Source organism: Ovis aries, chromosome 3 (genome assembly GCF_016772045.2).
Source record: "Ovis aries strain OAR_USU_Benz2616 breed Rambouillet chromosome 3, ARS-UI_Ramb_v3.0, whole genome shotgun sequence".
Classification (NCBI taxonomy): Eukaryota; Metazoa; Chordata; class Mammalia; order Artiodactyla; family Bovidae; genus Ovis; species Ovis aries.
Genome location: NC_056056.1, coordinates 196,353,903 through 196,374,754, shown reverse-complemented (window position 1 = coordinate 196,374,754; position 20,852 = coordinate 196,353,903). Strand labels below are relative to the sequence as shown.

The 20,852-nt window shown below is 42.3% G+C and overlaps 1 protein-coding gene across 28 annotated transcripts in view; it reads left to right on the top strand.

The window, feature by feature from the left end:
* The window catches only part of PLEKHA5 (pleckstrin homology domain containing A5), a 261,293-nt gene that overhangs the window by 62,803 nt on the left and 177,638 nt on the right, over nt 1–20,852 (top strand). The window contains exon 4 of one of the 28 annotated variants that reach the window (XM_042247464.2): nt 1–11,567. This exon is cut by the window's left edge and continues 17,293 nt beyond it. The exons of 26 other annotated variants lie outside the window; for them this stretch is intronic. The gene's annotated coding sequence lies outside the window, so the exon portion shown is untranslated. One more of the 28 variants, XM_060413342.1, reaches the window with a different exon arrangement.

The window sequence follows — 20,852 nt, the reverse complement described above, 5'->3', positions numbered from 1 at the left end:
TATGCACTCTATGGCCTTCCCTGGTGGCTCAGCAGTAAAGAATCCACCTGCCAATGCAGGACACACAGGAGACCCGGGTTTGGTCCCTGGGTTGGGAGGATCCTCTGGAGTAGGAAATGGCAACCCACTCCAGTATTCCTGCCTGGGAAGTCCCATGGACAGAGGCGCCTGGTGGGGTACAGTCCAAAGGTTTGCAAAGAGTCGAACACAACTGAATGACTTGAGCACACACAGGCATGGAGTCTATACACATAATTTGAAAACATACATGTACCTGAATGTTCATTGCAGCAGTATTTACAATGCCCAAGACATGAAAGCTAAACGTCCTTTGACAGGTGAATGAATAAAGAAGATGTGGTATGTACATACAATGGAATATCTCACAGCCATAAAAAAGAATGAGATCAGTGCCATCTGCAGCAACACAGATAGACCTAGAGATGATCACACTAAGTGAAGTGAGTCAGACAGAGAAAGACAAAAATCATACAATATCACATGTATGAAATCTAAAAAAAAAAAAATGATACAAATGTGTTTACAAAACAGAAAGATTCACAGACAGAAGACAAATGTATGGTTACCAAAAGAGAAAGTTTGGGAAAGGGATAAATTAGAAGTTTGGGAGTAACATATATATGCTGCTGCTGCTGCTGCTGCTGCTGCTAAGTCACTTCAGTCATGTCCGACTCTGTGCGGCCCCATAGATGGCAGCCCACCAGGCTCCCCCATCCCTGGGATTCTCCAGGCAAGAACACTGGAGTGGATTGCCATTTCCTCCTCCAATCCATGAAAGTGAAAAGTAAAAGTGAAGTCGCTCAGTTGTGTGCGACCCCATGGATTGCAGGCTTCCAGGCTCCCCCGTCCATCGGATTTTCCAGGCAAGAGTATATAAAAAGATAATTAACAAGGACTTACTGTATAACACCACAGGGAAATCTACTCAATATTCTGTAATAACCTAAATGGGAAAAGAATCTGAAAAAGAATTTATATATGTATTACATAACTGAATCACTTTGCTGTACACTTGAAACTAACATAGTATTTTATAAATCAGCTATACTCTGGTGGCTCAGTGGGTAAAGAATCTTTACCCACTTCAACACATTACACACACGAGATGTGGATTCTGTCCCTGAGTTGGGAAAGTCCTCTGGAGGAGGGCATGGCAACCCATTCCAGTATTCTTGCCTGGAGAATCCCATGGACAGAGAGGAGCCTGGCAGGCTATAGTCCATAGAGGCTCAAAGAGTCAGACACGATTGAAGTGGCTCAGCATGCATGTGTATACTCCAGTGTAAAATTTAAGAAACATTTTTAATGCAAACTAAAAAAACCCCTGGAGAGACAGATTGCATTTGTGGGGCATCCATGAAGTAGAGCATGGGGTAGAATTCTTGACCACACTTTGCATGGGGGTAGTTAATTTTGTTTTTAGTTTCATAATTGATGTTACAAAGTCCACATAGTGAAATAAATTGTGCTGATTTGCACAGAGGTAGTATGGAGCCTGCTCACCTCTGGTGATAGTGACAGGATTTTCCTAGTTGGTGTGGGTCTGTCCTGGGCAGAAAGTGGTAGGACTAGCTTCCTCCCTTTCACATCCCATCTCTCTCACTGGGTGCTGTTTCCTCACATCTACAGAGGAGATATGGGCTAACAGGTGGTGATGTCTGTTAATTGCTTTCTTTAAAAAGGAGAAAAGAAGTAGAATTATTTATAGTGAGCGGTGGTATGTTAGCCTAATTAGTTGAAATCTAGAAATCCATGTATATCTTACTTACTTGCCTTTTTCTGTTTGGGAATAGAAGCCAAATGCTTAGGAGAAAGAAGAGTAAGTCTTACCTTTGTGTTGTTTTAATTGCAAACACACAGTGCCTCTTTCAGAAACTCCCATTGACTCCTCTTATAACCAGTGATTACATCACCTTTTCAAGCAAGATATTTAATTCCTTGGCACTGGGAAATCAGTTTAGGGGATACCACTTTTTAAAATGCAAAATTGACACTCTCATAACTAACCTTGAACACTTTTCCATTCCTTTTGCTTTTTGATCCCATGCATTATTGTTAAGGACCTCTGCATAACAATATTATTTGTATTGAAGCAGAAGGAACAAGAGTGATACTCCTGGATCTCAATATTATAAATTCATGCATACTGCTAAAGACTGGAGGGGAGCCTGAAAAACAACTGGAGTTGCAAAAGAATGAAATGTTAGTTAAATCCAGATTTTTAGGATATAGGTTTTCCCCTGGTATATGGAGAAAGAACGGGCTTTTGCAGTAATAAATGGGCAGGTTAATTTCAGGATTGTTGAGGTTTAGCCTCTTATTTGTAACAGAATAGTCATAATGTAACTTTTTCAGTGAGAGAAATATAGGAAAAAAGTAATTAGAGTGAAATAGAAGGTAATTTGATAAATTGATATGAAAATATAGCATTTATTTAAGCAAAAGACTCTCAGAGCCTCCCTCTTCTCCCATATAATTAATGTTATACTTAGTTTTATACTTTGTAACTAGAGTACTGTATAACAATGATTTTTTTTTTTTAAGAGCTTGGGAGTGTCAGGTAGTAAGCAAATCTCACACTGTCAGCCTTGAGATTTATTATGTGTGTCTGCTGTTTGAGTCCAAAAGGGCTTAACAGCTGAATATAGATTTTAAATCACCTTTGGGATTTAATTTTTTTTTACTCTGTAAGACTAGGTCATTTGACAGTAATCAAGGGCATTTTCATTCTCAAGACTGTTTTGCAAGCCCAGCAGAAAGCTCCTCCATCAGCCCATGCGGGGTGTCATTCTCTGTGCAAGGCATACTAAACCTGGGGTCTTTCACACAAAAAAAATAACAGAACACAGGAGGGTTTGCTTTGTAGACTAATCCAGCAACTGAGTTTTAAATTGGCAGCACGCAGATGGGGAACAATTTGGCCAGACACAGAGGATTAAAGGTATTTAGAATGCAAATTGTGTTATTTCTTTTGATGTACAAAAATCTTTTACACCTGAAAGTTTATTTTAGAAAATCACCAACTTGAAGACTGATTGGTTGCTGGGGGAGATCTGTCAGTGATTATTGCATGCAATTATATTTTCAAAGACACGTGCAGTAACATGATGATTGAAAATATGTTGGTTACATGAAATTTTTAAATAACTGGATGCGATCAACACATTTTTGATACATATCTGGGGTGTCCCTGGTAGCTCAGTGGTAAAGAATCTGCCTGCCAATGCAGGAGACGTGGGTTCAACCCTTGGGTGGGGAAGATCGCCTGGAGAAGGAAATGGCAACCCGCTGCAGTATTCTTGCCTGGGAAATCCCATGGACAGAGGGGCCTGGTGGGCTACAGTCGGTGGGGTCGCAAAAGAATGGGACACAGCTTAGCAACTGAAGAACAACAACATATTTACATAGAAAGATATGTTCAAGAAAAGGAAGATTCTTAAAGCTGTGCTTCTTATTTACTGACTCCTGAACACACAGCAACAACATTCAAACTTGGGCTCATCAGAGACCAACCAAGTCAGATACCTCTGGTGTGGACTCTTGGGTTCCTGTTTTTCGAGAACTCCACAGAGGGTCACAGTGCACAGTCAGGGTCCCAAACCACTTTTCAAAGGTTTTGTGTGTTTCACACGGAAAGACACATAGTTGCAAGAAATCTTCTGGTTATCTTGTAGTAAGTGTAAAAAGAAAAAAAAATATCAATTTAGTTCTTAGTAGTCTGGAAAATATCAGATTAAAAAGAACAGCCCCCTCTCTAAGAAATAATTTTACTCCTTACCTGAGATGAGCAACTGAAAACACGACCAAGTAGAAGGTAGCTGCAGACCAGCGCTGACACGAGTTAGACTTGACCTGGGCTTAGATTATCAAGCAAGTTCAACTCAGTACTAAGCTCAGGCTAAAGGAGAAGCATGTGAGGAAGTGAAGCAGCAGAGTAGCATTGTATTATCTTTTAAATGTTGAATGAAGCACAGTGATTTCATAGAACTGAGGACTCTGAAGGCTTAAGGTACAGCGACTCAGTATAATTAAAGGTGAAAATGCTGTAAAGCATGAATGTGGCTATGTTGATGATTATTTTGATATTTTAAAAACATGTTGTGAGCAACAGATTAGTACATTAATCTAAGATAATTAAGGTAAGGTCATGTAAAAAAATAGTCACTGGAAAACTGAGAAAAGTTAAATGGTGTCAGACATTCATAATTAAAAGCAAGGATAAATTTGCCTGTGTTTGTGTTTTGGTACCAGTGATTGGGGGAGGGGTAGTCAACAAAAAGATGTTTTTGCTGATTGCTACTCAACTGTGGATCAAATATGACTCATTTCATCCAACTTAGCTTAATCAGAAATAAAACTGAGTGTGTTTGGGTCTGGAGGAATTCAGAGATGATTATGGCATAGTCCTTCCTCACAATAGATAGATAAGGTGATATACCAGGATGTGCCTCTATGCTCAGTTGTGTCTGACTCTTTGTGGCCCCATGACCCCGCCAGGCTCCTCTGGACACAGGTGAATAAATACAGATAGGTGTGCAGGTGAGTAGGGCATACACCAGTGACAACAGCAACACCATCATATTGACTTTTTTCATTGAGGCAGTTGTTGGAAAGGGGGTTTGGTCGCTGAAGAAGCCAGTGCTGGAAGGACTAACGTCTGTAGGCAGATTTGTTAAAGTCATAGTACTTAAGTGGATAAATGGAATGGTGCTTAAGAAAATATATTAAGGATCTGATCTGTGAGTGGTGGAGGGTGGGCAGAATCGGTCAGGAGGAAAAGGGGAAGATGGTAAAAGGAGGTACTGCTTCGTAGTGATCTCTGTATCGTAGTCCCGAGGGTTGGGAGTTGAGCTCCACCTGGTGGAAACCGAGGCATAGCTTCGCTTCATGGAATAGGTCACAAGGTTCAGCCTTCTTGCAGAAAGGAAGGTCATGATTAGATGTATCACTTGTGTTGGCCAAGGGCTTCTCACGAGGTTTAGCAGTAGAAAACCCACCTGCCAGTGCAGGAGATGTGCGTTCCAGTCCCTGGGTTGGAAAGACCCCCTGGAGAAGGAAATGGCCACCCACTGCAGTATTCTTGCCTGGAGAATCCCAGGGACAGAGGAGCCTGGCGGGCTACAGTCCCTGGGGTCGCAAAGAGTTGGACACGACTGAGCGTGCATGCGCACACTCACTGTGTCTCACTGGTGTACTCACTCTGTATACCAGCTCCTCTGCCAGCTGCCTGTGCTAATCCAGTTAATCCTTGAAACTGCCCTATTCCCTGCTTTTCAGCTAAGGAAACAGTCCAGAAACATGAAGTTGCCCTGGATCACAAAGCTGGGAAGTGGCAGAGCCAGGATTTTGACCCAGGGTGTCTGACCTAAGGGGCTTCCCACGTGGCCCTAGTGATAAAGAACCCGCTTGCCAGTGCAGGAGACATAGAAGACACGGGTTCGGTCCCTGGGTCGGGAAGATCCCTGGAGGAGGAAATGGTAACCCACTCCAGTATTCTTGCCTGGAGAGTCCCGTGGACAGAGCAGCCTGGTGGGCTCCAGTCCATAGGGTCGCAGATCCGGGCACAACAGAGCAGTGACAGCGGTAACCACCTCCTTTAGGCCAATCAGGTTGTTAGTACCTGAAACCAAACAGGGCTGGGCAGGAAGGGCTCACTGGGCCAAAGTCAAGGTGTGGGCAGAGCTGTGCACCTTCCTGGAGGCTCTGGAGTGGAATCAGCTTCCAGAGGCTGCTGGTCGTATTCTTTGGCTCATGGTCTCCTTTCTCCATCTTCAGAGCCAGCAGTGTTGCCTCTCTCCCACCTTCCTCCGCAGTCACACCCCACCTCTGACTCCTTTGATCCCCTCTTCCACTTTTGAGGGCCCTTTTGACTCCATCAGGCTACCCAGTGAATCCAGAACAATCTCTCCATCTTATCTCCCCATTTTAACCACATTTGCAAAGTCCTTTTTGCCACGTAACGGAGTAAAGTAACAGTCACAGGTTCTGGGGATTAGGACATGGAGGTGGAGGGGTACCCTGCCCACCTCCCACAGTGCCTGGCAAATTGCTGCCACTTAAGTGATTTCTAATATTATCAGTATTATTGTCTTCATTATCGTTACTGTTAATGATAGGATTACTCATTGCTAGTATTTCAGTTGCAACATTAGTGTCACAGCACTGTTGAAAATTGTATTTTCTTTTGGGACTCTACTGGATCTGTTTGGCAGAGATGTCAATCTGATAATAAAAATAATTTACCATCATTTAACTTTAGGTGACATGTTAGTTTTTAGAAGTACTCGGGAAGAAAAATTATGAGCTCTTAAGTAGTGCAAAGATATTTTTCCCAGATAGTAGCATAGGACAGTCATTAGTCTTGTCACTAAGAATGTAAAGTTATGTGTGCCATTTTATTATTAATGACTTGGAAATATGAAGACTGGTCACAATTTATTTTCTTCCTAATATATTTCTAATATATCTGCCTGAGGAGAAACTACATATTATAGAATTTACTTTATATTTTATGGTTTAAATAGTTGTTTTTGAGCAGCAAATAGTTATATTCATAAGAAGCAGCAAAAAAAATTATACTGTTGGCTTGCTACTTATTTTAAAAATCTTCAAATTCATTTATAAACCAGTTAAAGCCCTGGAAATTACACTTGAACAGGAGTTAATATGTGCACCTAAAATGTTAAGTTTTTGTTTGGCCAGATGAGGGCACTTTTTCTTTATATTTCTGGAATTTGAGCTGTGAAGCAGATTTGTTTTTCTCCATCCAAGCTGTTAACTTACTTTCTGTTATTATTGCCAGTGAGAGAAATAGTTTTGACATTATTAATGTTTTGATTGTGTTGTATTCTTACAGGTTGATCTTTCCCCCAAAAGATAAGCTTCAGTGTTTGTTTTTTTTTTTTTTGCAAAATTCTTACATGTGGAAACTTTAAAATGAATGACAATTTCTGTGGTACAGGATAGTTTTAAGAAATATATGTGTGCGATTTGTAATTTTGCTTATAATTAGTAATAGAAGTTGAAATTTACATTTAACCTAATTTGACTACTCTGTCTATAGCAAGATGAAGTGGTGTTAGCTGGTATTAACTTGTCTCCTTATCAAATGTCTTGTGCCAGCTTTACATTGAATCATTGTCACTTTGCATCTCCATCAAAACTGTAAGTAATGGAAAAGAAATAAAAATACCCAGAAATATTTTGTCTTAAAACATATCCCCAAACCAAAAATAAATAAAGTTAGATAGAATGCAGTCTGATGCCTATAAGTAAAATATCAGATGTGGCATGTTTAACTTTTTTATTTGTTGTGCTGGCTCTCAAGGGCTGGGTTGAGTTGAGTAGGAGAAGGTTTCTAAGGTTATGTGCTTGCCTTTGTGATTGCAGTCTGTACTAAAAACATACAGACTGCAAACTTGATGTTGCTGTGAATGACCTAAGGAGAAAGCCAAGGACAGAGTGGTGTTGAGGGCTCTCCTAAAGGGCCCCTGTAACAAAGCTCTTGTCATCTCACCATAAACAAAACATTTACAACTTATTCTTAAAGTTAAGTTTCTGAACAGTAATGAAAGGAGAACTGTTGCTTATTAAAGTTTAAAAAACACTAGTGGAAACAGACATCATCAAAACTTGATTGATTTGAAGGAGATTCAAAAGGGGGAGAAACCAACTTTGTTTAAAGCTGTGAAATAATTTTAACAGTAGTGGGAAGGAATGAATTATTTCTAAAATATAGGTGTAACAAGATGAGTATCTGGTTGGAGAGAGACTAAAGAGTCTGTAGTAGATTAAAGAAAGCTGCTGTCCAATGACTTGGGAAGGGGGTGGGGCATCGGTTCAGGGAGTCAGCTGACCTTAGTGTGCCCTGTGACATCCAGCAGCGCTGTGATCACTATCATCACCGCCCTTCTTTTGGACACCCGCTGTGCTGCAGAGCCTTCTCCTGCACTTGCTCTCATCAAGCATCCCTGTGAGACATGAATTATTATTCCCATTTTAAAGATGAGGAAATGAGCCCAGAGGCATTAAGCAGTGCGTTCAGTGCCATAGAAACTAGAAAATAACATATCCACTTCTGTGGTGGCTCAGTTGGTAAAGAATCTGCCTGCAGTGCAGGAGAAGTGAAGTGAAGTCGCTCAGTCATGCCAGACTCTTTGCAACCCCATGGACAGTAGCCTGCACCAAGCTCATCCATCCATGGGATTTTCTAGGCAAGAGTACTGGAGTGGGTTGCCGTTTCCTTCTCCAGGGAATCTTCCCAAGCCAGGGATCGAATCCAGGTCTCCCGCATTGTAGACAGACTCTTTACCGTCTGAGCCACCAGGGAAGTCCCAGGTTCAAGCATGCAGGAGACCCAGGTTCAATCCCGGAGATCAGGAAGATCCCCTGGACGAAGGAATGGCAACCCACTCCAGTATTCTTGCCTGGGAAATCCTATAGAGGAGGCTGGTAGGCTACAGTCCGTGGCATCGCCAGAGTTAGGCACGACTTAGTGACTAAACCACCACTTCCAGACCAAAATTCAAATCGTAAGAATTAAAGACACTTTAAAGATAGGAGGAGTATTGCTAAGAAGCAAGGGCTTTGGATTGAAAGGATGGCGTTCCCGGTCAGCTCTGTCTCAGAACGCCATCTCTTGGTGGGTTGATGGATAGCAGCTGAGCTGCTTGGTACCTACAAGGAAAAATTTGCCTCGGGCTCAACCGCAAGCACGGGGCTTCCCAGGTGGCGCTAGTGGCAAAGAACCCGCCTGCCAATGCTGGAGATACAAGGGATGCGTGTTTGATCCCTGGATCGGGAAGATCCTCTGGAGGAGGGCATGACAACCCACTCCAGTGTTCTTGCCTAGAGAATCCCATGGACAGAGGAGCCTGGCGGGCTGCAGTCCATAGTGTCTCAAAGAGTCGAACAGGACTGAAGCGACTTAGCATGCACACAGGCGTGCAACAGCAAGCGCATGTGCAGCCCATCAATGGGGAAGAGCAAAGAAAAAAAGGAGAGGGGGGTTCCTGTTGCTTAATAACTTTTACTTTATGGCTGTGCCACTTGGCATGTGGCTCTTAGTTCCGTGACTAGGGATGGAACCCGGGCCATCTGCAGTGGAAGGGTGGAGTCCCAACCAGTGGATCACCAGGCAAATGCGTCCCCCCGCCCAACTTTTTGTTTATAAATTTTGGTGCTGAGCTTTTGCTTGCCTAGAGTTTACCAAGACATTGAGTGTTTGAATAATAACGTCAAACTTTTTTGTTTCCCTGACAGCCCTTTTTAACAAGTAGTAAATATTTGAAACCTGGAAAATTATATATCTTTAGTAAGAATTAACATTTTTCTCTCCCTTTCATTGGGAGCCTCCCACGTGCTAGCCGCCTTCCTCAGCCTGTTGGGATACAGATGTCAGACACAGCTGTGCCCTTGCTGTTGGTTTAGTCTGGGGTGGGAACTCCGGACGTGCAGCAGTCCTTCCGCTGAAATGGATAAATACTGTGGCAGTGGCAGAGTGCCCTGTGAGCACACACCCAGGCCTGGGCAGGATTGGGGTGGGGGCGGTGCTTCACGGAACGCGTGAGGTTTGAGCTGAGTTGCTGCCGCACGAGTGATCAGAATGCTTCTCACGTGGATAATGGAGAGAGAGGAATGGCTGGCTTTGAAAGGGAAAGTGTCTGTTTTGGATATTTGGGGGGCAGCATCTAGGTTTTGAGGCGTACATTTGGGGTATATTTGGAAGTGGAATTTTTAAAGGAGTTTTCCTTTGGGGGGTTCTGGGGATGAATATTTGAGCATCTTGAATGGAAGCGACAGAAAAGATAGGCTAGTGATAGAATGAAATACAAGGAAGAGAGGAAAACTGGGGAGTGACTGCCCGAGGAAATTGGAGTGGTTCCTGGAAGCTCAGAATCCAAAGGCTGAAAGCGCTTCCAAAAGAGGCGGTGGGGAGTTTACGGAGGGGTTGCAGCGCCCCCTTGTGGAGGAGCACGAGGAACGCACAGGGTGTGGTTAGGCTGCCAGTTTCCTGAACACAGCAGATGTCCTGCGAGGTTAGATTTCAGGTGAAGTTTTAGAAACATGCCCGCCTTTGTTTTACAGCCGTTCTTGACTTTGGAGAGGGCGTCCAAGGGCCTCTTTGAAGCCGTGTACAGACGTAGATTCATCTCTTAATTTCATTCCCTGGACATCGTCCTCTCCCTGCCCATCTTCCTCTGAGAATCTAACTTTGTATTTTGCTGGGAAAATAACTCCCTCCTCGCTCTCAGGCCTGGTCTTGTCCTGTGTCTGATGCAGATCTGACCTTAGTAATGTGACCTTAGGTGATGTGACTGGACCAGTGAGACTGGACCCTGGGACTTTCCCGAAGCTCTGGAAAAAGAAAGTCTTTTGTTGGATTCCAAGCTTGTAAAGCTGTAAGCCCACCACTGTCCTCAGGGGAGGAGAATCTCTGATAGCTGGGGAGGGAGCCAGGGAGGAGCTGAGACAGACAGAAACACACACCCCTTTATCATTTGAGTTGAGTCTCTGAATCTGCTCCTCAACTTTTCAATTTTTTGAGCCACTAAATTCCCTTCTTCTAAGTTATTATGTTATTTCAAATTGGATTGTTTGTCATTTGAGGCTCAAAGAGTCTCTCGTTCCTCTAAATCTATGTTCTAACATTATTTTAAATCCTGCAAAGGATTCAGGGGTTTGCAGTTTGGTAGAGGCCCTCACTGAACAGAATTAAATGGTTTTCTCTGTCCAGTTATTATCGGTAAGATTTGCCCCACAGGTCTAGATCCAGTATTGCTATCATTAACTAGTTCATATGGTCATTCTTGGGACAATTTGATCTTTATTATAGACATCCATGTAACTTTTTAAAAATTGTAGTTGAAGAGATGGGATAGTTTTATTAATGCCTTTGAGATTCATCAAAGGTTAACCCATTTATCTCCTTTAGCTTCTTTCAACAAGGATATTCGTTTGAAATGTTGGGATTCCGTTCTATTCGTTATCTGTCTCTATAGGCTTATAACTGTTCTTGCCAGCCATAAATCTGAGATCTCAGAATCAGACCGTAAACCGTAAAACCAACATAATTTGCCAGAGGGTCCATAAAATAAAATATGAAGTCGTCCCTGACTACTGCTAAGTTAACTAACTTGAAGAAAAAGAAAAACAGTTTTGCTAATTTTGTCATTAGGAGTAAGCTTCCGATTCAGTAGAAAAGGATGGGTATTTTAAAATTTAATCCAATAAAAACTTCTTACTGGAAGGTAACATTAGAAATAGTAGGGCAGTTGGAAGGTACTTGCTGTGATCATCTGATTTCTGAGGGCATTATGACACGTGGCCTCTGGGTTGAGTTAGCGAGGCTGGTCACAGGGAGGGTAATTACTTACTTCTCGCTGAACCTGCAGTGGGTGAAGCTCCTCCCGGGCACACGCTGATGCTTGTTTGGGTTACATAGAAAAAGAAAGTTAGATTATAGTCAACCTGTAGGTAACTGAGAATGTGCCTGAATTTAATACATTAAATTCACTTTTTTCTAAGGAAAGAGACATTTCATAAAAGAATAATACTGACTAATTTCTAATTAGTAGGGAAGAAAGGAAGTAAGAGGAAAAAGGTTAGATTGAATTGACTCCCTGTCCACACTCCCTTGGGGTTCCCTGGTGGCTCAGATGGTAAACAGTCTGCCTGCAGTGTGGAAGACATGGGTTCAGTCCCTGAGTCAGAAAGATCCCCTGGAGAAGGGAATGGCTACCCACTCCAGTAGTTTTGCCTGTAGAATACCATGAACAAAGGAGCCTGGCGGGCCCTATGCTCTGGTCGTGTATTCCTTGAAATTGGTCTGATGTTCTCAGCATCCGTGCTTTTTTATTCTCTCTCTAAAATACCACTTATGAGACTTTCCCAGCAGTCCCATAAATGTCCTGTCTCAAAGAGTCAGACATGCATGAGTGACTGATTAACGACCTGGCGGTCCAGTGGTTAAGACTCCAGGCTTCCACTGCAGGGATTGACCCCCTGAAATCAGAGGAACTAAGAAGGATCAAGACACAGAAGAAGGGGGGAAAAAAAGAAACACCTCTTATGAATTAGTGTTAAATTATATATCTTACAAATTATCACTAATTAGTATATGAAGCCCTGTATTCTAGTGCCGCTCACACTCCAAGAAGCTTTGGGAGGCTTTAAAGTCAGATTTAATCCCTTTCCACGCAAGCATATCTTCCTTTCTCTCCCCCTCCATTTGAGCAGAATTTTTATTTTATTCCTACTAGACCCTTTAGGCATTATGTTAGGTATTAGTAGGTCAAAGAACAACATGCTGTTCCTGCCCTCTGGTGGTTGAAATAAACATTGCAAACAAGTGATTGTAAAGATCTGTGCTGTGGCTCTTCCCAGCTTTGCATCATCCATTTATTCCAGTCCCTGCTGGATTTATTCGTTCACTGTTTTGTCAGCCATGTGATGAACATCTTCTGTATGACAATCTTTATCAGTACTTTAAAGGTACGTCATCTGGTGTAGCAGAATTTTGGTGTTCATAGTAACAGCATCAGAGAAGGCAATGGCAACCCACTCTGGTACTCTTGCCTGGGAAATCCCATGGACGGAGGAGCCTGGTGGGCTATAGTCCATGGGGTCGCAAAGAGTTGGACATGACTGAGCGACTTCACTTTCACTTTTCACTTTCGTGCATTGGAGAAGGAAATAGCAACCCACTCCAGTATTCTTGCCTGGAGAATCCCAAGGACGGAGGAGCCTGGTGGGCTGCCATCTATGGGGTTGCACAGAGTCAGACACGACTGACGTGACTTAGCAGCAACAGCAGTAATAGCATCCACAGATGAAGTCTTTTGGATGGAATTCCAGAAAGCATGCTTTTGATATGTCTAGATCTGATTTTGCCTCTCTTTTGGGTTGCAAAGTGTTTTCCTATCTGCATCTAACATTTCTAGGCCTACTGAGTTGCAAATGGGTTGTACATGTGATGGGTGGAAAACAAAGAAATGTTGTATACCTTGGCTCTCTCTCTTTTTTTAAGATTTATTTATTTATTCATTTTGGGGTTTGCTGGGTCTTCATCGCTGCACGCAGGCTTTCTCTAGTTGTGGAGAGCGGGGGCTGCTCTTTGTTGCGGTGGTTGGGCTTCTCATAGCTGTGGCTTCTCTTGTTATGAAGCACAGGCTCAGTAGTTGTGGCACGTGGGCTTAATTGCCTTGCCGTGCGTGGAATCTTCTTGTAGCAGGGATCAAACTGGTGTTCCTTGCACTGCAAAGCGGATTCCTAATCACTGGACCACTAGGGAATCCCCCTCTACCTTGGTTCTCTTTTGCTGCCTAACAAACGACCTCAAAACTCAGCAGCTTAAAACAATAAGCAATTACTATCTCAGAGTTTCTGTGGGTCAGGAAATATGGAAGTGACCTAGCCGGGGTGGGAAAGGTTCTGGCTCAATCTCTTAGGGGAATGCTGTAAAGATGTTGGTCAGGGCTCCAATCACCTGATGGCTTGTCTGAGGCTTGTCTCTGCCTCCAAGTTGATCCTGATCAGTGCCTCCAAGTTGATCCTGATCGGTGGGAGGCTACAGCTCTTCAGATCATGGTCTTGGCTTCGCCACGGTGTGAGTGATTCAAGAGAGAACAGGAGAGAGATCTCAGTGTCTTTGTTAGAGGTAGGGTTTGACTATCAGGAGGTGAGAGTCAGTGGATTGCTGGCCACCATGCTTGTGAGCATGCGTATGAAGATATGGGCCCCAATTCATTGGTATCTTCAAATGGAAGTATTTTAGAGTGAAATAGAAGATTGAAAGATTAGACCAGCTCACCTTCACTATAATTTAGTTCTTCATTGCCCTGGGAGGATGTCAATAAGTTCTCAATGCTCCCAAGCTAAAGCTTTTATGCTTTACTGTAGTCTGGTAAGTGTGCAGCGCATGCCCAGGGGCTTAGTCGTGTCTGACTCTTTGCGATCCCATGGACTGTAGCCCGACAGGCTTCTCTGTCCTTGGGATTTCCCAGGCAAGAATATTAGAGTGAGTTGTCATCTCCTTCTCCAGGGGACCTTCCTGACCCAGGACTCAAACCCACATCTCCCACATCTCCTGCATTGACAAGCAGATTCTTAACCACTGCACTCCCTGGGAAACCCCCCAAACTAATGCTTTTAAATGGAGACAAGTAGGGAAAGACCAATAATAGATACAAGTTTAATGGGAACAAGCTTTTTATGAAGGTGAGACTGGAACATTTTCAGATTTTAAAGCTGTGGTCTGTTTCTGGACCAGTCAGTGCTGAGAAATCTTCCCTCCGAGAGAGTGCTTAGTGATGGCTGCCTGTTTTTCAAAGATTCTTTGTCAGATTGCTTACATATTTTAATTTGAGCAGTGAGCACCATTTGGGTCTGTACCCTGTCAGAACACCACCAGTCTCATCACAGTTGTGATGAAAAATGGCAGAAATTCAAGCTATTGGGTAATAAGACTGTGGCCACCTCATGCATATGCAGGTTGAAACATTGCTAGGTTGCTAAGCACGGATGTGAGCTGAGCTAAGAGTAAAGTGTCTGGAACAGAATTTTATTTTGGAATTAAGAACATCAGGTCTTTGAAGTAAAATTAGAAAGGAAAATTAAAGTTGCCATTCCTCCCTGCCACCTTCCGCCCCAGTAATCTTTCTCCTCGGTTTCTCATCATATCCTAATACATTTTTTTCATAAGTGAAATCTGTTTTCAGGTGGGTGTGTTCATTCTGAAAGTATAGCAGGACTACTTTCAGCATCATAAACGGATGAGAAAAAAAAATACGGGAAGGATGTAAACACTTTAAAATATTAGCATTCTATCGATCTGGCTTTCCTATCTTGGGTTCAGTACCATTTTAGAAACAAATCCTATTAGAAATGGTGTTTCTAACTATGCAGTTTTATTGATGCCTCTGGTAATAGCCAACCTAGAGTACATATTTCCATGGAATAGCTATAACAGTCTTCAATGCTTGTTTATCTTTAAGGTCTTATATTGCGGGTAAGACTTACGAAATTAATGTACTAATAAATTTGTAATCACCAACAGCAAAAGGTTTGATTATGATACATTAGATATTGAGATTGTTTTCTTAAGAATTTACTTCATTGACTATTTCCTTTGTTATGAGCTTAACCCATTCATTTCTTATTTTATCTTGTGATTGAGTATTTACGTTTATAATTTATATGTAAAGGCATTGCATACTTTTAATGGTGAGATAACTTTATTTATTTATTTATTTATTTAAGTCTTAAACAATAGCCTTTGTTTTTACACAAAGCCGTATTCTTGCCTGGAAAATCCTATGGACGAAGGAGCCTGGTAGGCTGCAGTCCATGGGGTCGCTAAGAGTCAGGCACGACTGAGCAACTTTACTTTCACTTTTCACTTTAATGCATTGGAGAAGGAAATGGCAACCCACTCCAGTGTTCTTGCCTGAAGAATCCCAGGGACGGGGGAGCCTGGTGGGCTGCCGTCTATGGGGTCGCACAGAGTCGGACACGACTGAAGCGGCTTAGCAGCAGTAGCAGTACAAAATGAGGCAGTTCCTTAAAGGGTGACTTGGAGCTAGAAAATCCATCCTGAAAAATGTTAGTGTTGGTTGCTTAGTCGTGTCTGGCTTTTCTTGATATCATGGACTGTGGCCTGCCGGGTTCCCTCTGTCCGTGGGATTTCCCAGGCAAGAATGCTGGAGTGGGTAGTAGCCATTTCCTTCTCCAGAGATAAATCTAAAAGAAAGTCCTTTCACTGAAGAAATATTTATTGGGCTTTTGTTATATACCAAGGCCACTGGTGGCTTCAGGGGTCACTATCATGAAGAAAACAGATACTATCACTGAATTTTTGCAGCTGCCAGCATAGAAGAGAGATGGATGTTGAACTCATACCCACACATATATAAGCATATTTGAAAAGATTTGAGCTGAGACTGGATGGATGAGTAGGGGGAGTTAGTTTCCCAGGAAAGAGCCTTCTAGGCTGCAGAGATCCACTGGGTCTGACAGCTGCCCGAACGCCTGGAGGAGTGGGCGAGGCCTGGGCTCCCGGTGCAGGATCCATATGGCCCACGTATTGAAGGTTTTAAACAGGGGAATGGCATTGACTGCCGGGTAGAGAATTAAATGACTCGAGACTTAGAGCAAAGGGGAATGGCTAAGAAGTGATCGATGGCTTCTGTCCAAAGGTGCAAAGGTGATGGATGTGTCAGGGAATTTCAACTGAGTCAGGGGCCTCCCAGGTGGCGCTACTGGTAAAGAACCCGCCTGCCAATGCAGGAGACAAAAAAAGACATGGATTCGATCCCTGGGTTGGGAAGATCCCCTGGAGGAGGAAATGGGAACCCACTCCAGTATGCTTGTCTGGAGAATCCCATGGACAGGGGAACCTGGTGGGCCACAGTCCACGGGGTTGCAGAGTTGGACAGCACGGAGCCACTGAGCAGACACGCACGCATGCAGCTGAGACAGAAGAAAGACGACTCCTTAGAAGAAGAGCTTAGAGGGCGATGGCAGTGTTAGATCACGCGGGAGAAGTAATTTCTCGTTTTGTGACTTACACAGCTGGTTGGAGGTTCTCTGTGTGTGTGTGTTTAATATATATATATATATATATTTAAAAATTTATTTCTTTGGCAGTCCTAGGTCTTGGTTGCTTCACGTTGCTTAGTTGCATGTGGAATCTTTACTTGTGGCATGCAGGATCTAGTTCCCTGACCAGGATTGAACCCGGGCCCCCTGTCGTGGGAGCATTGAGCCTTAGCCGCTGGACCACCAGGGAAGTCCCAGGACTTCTATGTTTTAAAATGAGAAAAATGGTTCACACATTTGGAGGGTGGAGTGAAGCTATGTATTGATGGTTCGAGATCTACAGATGGTTTGGGATGAAGGGCGAGTTTGAGATGGTTGTGAGTGGGCCAAGTGAAGATGTCAGGCTGGCAGTACAGGTATGTAAATCTGGAACTCAGGAGGGGGTCAGAGAAATGAGTTTGGCAGATGGCAACATATTTGTGCTGGTTCGGCTAGTAAACAGCCTGCGGTACATACTCTTGAGCCTTGTCTGGACCAGCAGTGGGACTAGGATGACATAACTGTGCTGAAATTGTATTGACATGAAACAGAACTGCTATTTGAATAATTGAGAAAAATTGGGAATGTTGTTTAAAAAAGGGGCTTTTAGAAAGAGCCAGAACTTTCCTTTCATTAGAGCTTTTTTTTGTGATTTAGTGCCCACCCTCTTTTCTTGATCTCATTCTCAAGGAATTTGGTTACTTGCTGTTCTGTGTTTTTCCAGAGACATCAATCCATTTCTTATTAAATCTTGAGATCTGGTTACAACATGTTGATTCCCCATTTCCCCTTGTAGCATGTTTTTTTTAGAAATTCCTAATCAGCTCATTCTTACTCTTAGTATCATTTTTTCCAGAGCTTCTCTGAAGCTTCACTGTGCCTTTTGATTAGAAAGAAAACCACCAGTGCACAGTAGAACCATCACCCTGAGCTTTTTTGTTCATTTTGTCTCATTTCGGGATACTCTTGAAATCCTCCCTCCTATTAGAAAGTTTTAAGAAATGCTTGACTCTAGTGTTTATATTTTCAGTGGTAGAAGTATTGCCTTAAAACTTCCCTATGGATAATAACACCTTTCTCTTGAAGCAGTACAGATACGTTAATGAACTATCTGTTGATTGGATAAATTTACTTTTTAGTTACTGAAATAAATGACTTAAAAATTCCTTTATTCATTGGTCAGCTTAATGCCCAGTATTTCTAAATGTTTCTAGCATGAAGGAGAAATGAAGGTGATTGATTTAATCAGAAACCCCAGTGATGTCAGGGTCATTTCAAGTTCCCTCTGTGATCTTTGTCTCCTTGCTTGCCTACTCTTTGGAGAGGACCACTGAGCATGTTTCAAAAGGGATGTCCCCAGGGAGAAGGGTCTTCAGTCTCTCAACCCTTGAGATGGGCAGAACGGAGGTGAGGAAAAAGCAACTGGCCAGAGCTGATTTCCACAGAAATTAAAAAAAAAATCAACATGAAAACAAAGTGCACCGTGAAACCCAGGTTTTCAACTAGCAGGCCGAAAAGGAGATCGGAATGTCGAGAACTGGCAGAGTGCGGTGATTCACTCGTCTTCTAGGATGTTAACGTGTTTGGCATTTTATGTCACTGGTGTTGAACTTTTGTGAACAGTATCCGCAACAGGAAATACATATTGGGCTTCCCTGGTAGCTCAGTGGTAAAGAGTCTACCTACATGCAGGAGCCCCAGGTTCAATCCCTGATCTGGAAAGACCCCATGCGCTGCAGAGTAACTAAGGCCGTGTGCCACAAAAGAGAAGTCTGCCGCTGCACTGAGAAGCCCTCAGCACCACAGCTAGAGAGGAGCCCCATTTGGCTGTGACTAGAGAAAGCCCTCGAGGCAATGAAGACCCAGTGCAGCCAAAAATAAATAAATAAAATTATTTTTTTTTTTTAAAAGAAATACTTATCATTGCATGACCCACTGTTCACATACAAATTTATTTCTTTCTTTAAAAGTGCTGATAGCATCCTATTGGCTCCATTTTCATTGTTCTCTAGTAGGTCAGACCAGAGTTTAAAAATACTGCCCTGGGAAGCAGTGAGATTCACACAGACGTGCAGAAGTGAAGTAAGGGTTGTTTTTTCAATTTAACGGTTGTGGGTCGTGTGCCAGTGTGGCTAGAAATGCAACCACCTTGATCATCTGGCACACAGCTCTCTGCACAGCAAGTGTCAAGTTGCTGCTGAACAAACGCGGCACAGTACTCATCACTACCGTGCAGCCAAAATCGCTTGTTACTAATATCAGTCTCACCCTCCAAAGTCAACCGGTTGCAAGACAGGAGACGCTTGTTTATCAACTGCAGCTTCCACTGACCAAAGGAGTTCTACAAAGGAAGCTCAGTTGTAACCTAATCAAACGAGGAGGATGCCCTGTGGCTTCCTGACGTGTCTCTCACGATATGGCAGCTAGTCTTGTCCAAAGCAAGCCCAAGACAGACGCTGAAGAGGGTGATACAAAGGTGTGAGTACCAGAAGGTGAGGATCCTTGGCTGTCTTAGATAATGGCTACTGTTCCTTAAAATGTTATCTTTGTTAATCATTGCCTTGATTTTTTTTTTTTTTAAACGAAGGGGAAAAGAAAGAAAAGTGAAGTCACTCAGTTGTGTCCAACTCTTTGCCACCCCATGGATTGTAACCCACCAGGCTCCTCTGTCCATGGGATTTTCCAGGCAAGGATACTGGAGTGGGTTGCCATTGGAAACATGTAAAGGCTCCTTTTAATTTTGAATTTTGTAAGACCTTTCATTTGCGGAGAAGTGCTGACATTTCTACATTTCACAGGTAATTTGGTGAGATTCCAAAGGAATAAAAATGATAAATTTTAGAAAATGTGATTCATGAGGAAATACTGAATCATCAGACAAGTTGTATTTAAGGTGCAGAATTATGAAAAATTAAATATTGGGAAGAATATAGATGGAATCAATAAGGATAGAAAATAATTTAGTAGTCAGTAATCCTAATCATTAAATAAGTAAAATTACCCATCAGTTGATGGTCAGAGACAAGAGTCACTAAATTTTGAAGGAGTAGATACTATGAGATGATGGTCATGAACATTTTACTTAATTGCTGCTCTATATGAGGAGGTAGCAGCAGTGGCCTGTGGACCAAATCCAGCCTGCTGCCTGTTTTTGTAAATAAAGTTTTATTGGAAAACAGCCACGTCCATTTGTTCACATATTGTTGATGACTGCTTTTCCACTATAACAGCAGAGATTGTAACCTAGTCTGTGTGGTCCACAAAGCCTAAACTATCTGATAACCTTTGCAGAATAAATTTGTTGACCTCTGCTCTAGATTTTAGACTTTTAAATTCAAGATTAGATTTTGTAGTATTGATTAAATGCATAAATCCAAGGACTATAGTATGTAAGTCAGCTTCTAAACAGGAATGAAGGTACAGTGTTAAGTGTTTCTATTCTTTTTTAGAAGAAAAGTCTTAATAATTAGAAGAGGGACTGAATATAGGAAGATTCACAAGAAAAATGTTTCATTAGGCAAAGACTTTGTTTATTAAGATAATCCATGAGCTTCAGATGGGGCTCCTGGGGGAAAATAAATGTGAACATTATGTTGACTGGATTATGTTACTGTGAAAAAGCAATTTCAAATTTGTGATCAATTTTTCACTCTGAATTGGAAATAAGGACTGTTTTATTTACTTTGAAATCAATTCTGGTTTATGGTAAAGTTTTACTTCTTTTTCCCTTTTAAAAATGAAAATATAGCCTTAAGAATATGCCTCTCCCCTCAAAAACAAAAAACAAAAACCCACCAGTATGTCCTCGAGTAATATCTGTCTATTGCAGACGATATGGTCCAGACAAATTGAAAAATGAAACTTCTGGGAAAGAAGCACAAAGTTGAGGGGTCAGGGTCAGATGACTGAGGACAAGATGCTAGATATTCACATGCAGGGAGAATAGGAAATGCCAGATGCGATGTATTTCTGATAGTACCAGCCACATGCCTTCCTTCTCCTACTGGATTGTCTTTAAGGCCATTATTAAAATGTTTACTTTTCTAAACTAGTGAAAGTAATTTATACCAAATACAGCATTTTTAGATTATGACATAAAGAAGAAAAGACATAGAGGTGAGGCTATTCTAGTATTCTTTGAAATTAGTAACTACCACTTTATTAGGAGAGACTTTATTAGTTTATTAGTGAGAGACTTTATTTTGGGGGGCTCCAAAATCACTGCAGATGGCGACTGCAGCCATGAAATTAAAAGA